Source organism: Mastacembelus armatus, chromosome 18 (genome assembly GCF_900324485.2).
Source record: "Mastacembelus armatus chromosome 18, fMasArm1.2, whole genome shotgun sequence".
NCBI lineage: Eukaryota > Metazoa > Chordata > Actinopteri > Synbranchiformes > Mastacembelidae > Mastacembelus > Mastacembelus armatus.
The window spans coordinates 12789879-12792756 of NC_046650.1; positions in this window are offsets into that span (position 1 = coordinate 12789879).

A 2878-nucleotide genomic window follows, 5' to 3' on the forward strand; every position below is an offset into this window, starting at 1 on the left:
GAGAAAAGTCTGCTTAGTGAAATGCATGACTCACTAAAAAAAATTACCAGGATTTTCAGGAGATTTTTAAAACGCAAACATATGATTTGGCACCGAAGTCGCTCAGCCAAACAGCGGCGGTGGGACTCCATCTACAGGAGGTCTGGAAAATATTGTACATTGTCCCAGCAACACATAACCTTGTTTGGAGAGCTGTCAGTGGACTGACTGTCAGACATCAGCAATCTTTGTTTCTGTCATGTGAAAGTCTCTGGACAGAATTTGATACTGCCATGGCAGTGAGGACGATCTCTCTCTAATAGTATTCACTGTAACGTAATGGAGGTAAACTAACAACAGCAGCTGTACAAAAGGCTGCTTGCCAAGTTGAATGGGAACCTGCTGTTTCAGGATCAACTGGCCTAGTGATAAAGGTATTTAACATTTTTAAATGGAGAAAAAGATGCCTTCAGTCTTAACTTTACCCACAACAGTCACATTCTTGCACAAGTCGGAGGAGGTTACAAGGAGAACGTAAGATGTTTCTTTTGTTTTCTGGAGAACTGTAATATTGTTTTATAATTGCAGCAGTGTGACTACATTTATTTGATGCTTACAGATAACATTACAGAGTCTATTTGAACGACAGAAGCTTGTTTCTGACTTTGATCACTAACGCAAATATTGTGATTACAGAGGAGGAATCAAGAAACTGCCATCCCCAGAAAATGCCCCAGCATGTCGTGGGTGCAAGCGGCTTGTTATTTTACTTCCAGGTAAGTGTAAATCTGTCAGTGATCACAATAATCCCTCTCAGAGAGGGAACAGAACAACAGGACTGAAGAGTAAACCAAGTCAAACACAGTGTCAAACAGGCCTGAGCCACTTTGTGTGAGGGGAATGACTGGTTTGACTTGTCACATACTTTTCAGCAAACATACGACGTCTCAATGTATGACTAAGCCTGTTTGCTTTTGTGGGCCAAGTTTCTTGAGCCGCTGGGTCTTGAGCCGCCCTTTGTGAGGCTGAGAAAGTAGCAGGGAGCTGCCCTGAGCTGCCATCTTGTATTAGCATCCTTGTGCAAGCGCGTAGGTGAGTAACGCCTCATTTCAGTTCAGTGAACCTGCTCTCTGTTCTCAAAGGAGCTTTAATACAGTTCTGTTCCTCCCCAAGATCACTTTCTAACTATTTGTTCTATTTACACTCAGTCCACAATGACGATGTAGTTCCAGCAGGTGCCAGTATCACAGCAGCTGCTTCGTCTTATTCTTTCATTCATCCAGTAAATTGATTAAATAAGTTAAGAGTAACCTTAAGATATTTATGTAAATATAAAATGTAAAGCTGTAAAACTTTTCTATATTTCTATTAAAGCAGACACAGAACAGTGCATTAAAGAAATGTTTTGCAAGTTGAAATAGAATTATTAATTTATAAATTCATGTCATGTATAATATTTTACATAGTGTGCAAAATTTTGAAAATTTTTGCCCCTGAAAAAGACATCTGGTCTCTGAAAAATATGTCTGGCCTCTGAAAAAGACATCTGGTCCAGAAAAATATGTCTGGCCTCTGAAAAAGACATCTGGTCCAGAAAAATATGTCTGGCCTCTGAAAAAGACATCTGGTCTCTGAAAAATATGTCTGGCCTCTGAAAAAGACATCTGGTCCAGAAAAATATGTCTGGCCTCTGAAAAAGACATCTGGTCCAGAAAAATATGTCTGGTTGCTGAAAAATACATGTGGCCTCTGAAAAATATGTCTGGCCCTGAAAAGTACTTCTGGACTTGGAAAAACACATCTGGTCGTGAAAAATACGACTGTTCCAGAAAAATATGACTGTTCTCTGAAAAATACGTCTGGTCTTTGAAAAACACATCTGGCCCTGTAAAGTACATCTGGACTTTAAAAAATACATCTGGTCTTTGAAAAATATGTCCGTCCCTGAAAAGTATGTCTGAACTTTGAAAAACTCATCTGGTCGTGAAAAATACGATTGGTCCAATAAAATACGACTGGGCTCAGAAAAATACAACTGGTCAAATTAAACACGACTCGTCCAATAAAATTCGACTGGACTCTGAAAAATATGACTGGTCCTGAAAATTACAACTGGGCAGGAAAAAAACGACTGATCTCTCTAAAATATGACTGGGTCAGAAATATACGACTGCTCTCTGAAAAATACGTCTGGAAAAATATCTTTGGTCTTGAAAAATACGTCTGGTACAGAAAAATACATCTTGTCACTACAAAATATGTGTGGTAGGCGAAAAATTGTTGTGGTTTCTGAAAAACACATCAGGTCTCTGAAATATACGTCAAGATCTCTGAAACATACGTCAAGGTCTCTGAAACATACGTCAGGTCTCGAAAAATATGTCTGGTCTCTGAAACATACGTCAAGGTCTCTGAAACATATGCCTGGTCCAGAAAAATACGTCAGGTCTCTGAAACATACGTCAGGTCTCTGAAACATATGCCTGGTCCAGAAAAATATGTCTGGTCTCTGAAACATACACACAAAAGTCTGTAATTCCTGCCAAAGTCCTAAGTCCTGCCAATTGCACAAACAGAATTTCATTTCCTAATAATGGCTCAATGTCAGGTCCAATTCAGTCTGCTTGTCAAGCCCCAGCAACTACTGAATCACACATGTGCAGACAACTCCTGCAGTGGGTGATAATAAGCCACTTTTTTTGTTACAGACCCTGAACAAACTCAAGGGGAAACACGTGAAGCAGAGATAATGGAAGCAGTTGAGCGTGTGTGTATACAAAACCCCACCAATCGTTCCTGTAGAAAACCCCTCAGCTATGACAAAAGCATGTCCAACTGGGTTAAGGTGATTCCGCTTTAATAGTGCAGGGATCCCTAACCACAACAGAATTTAACAATA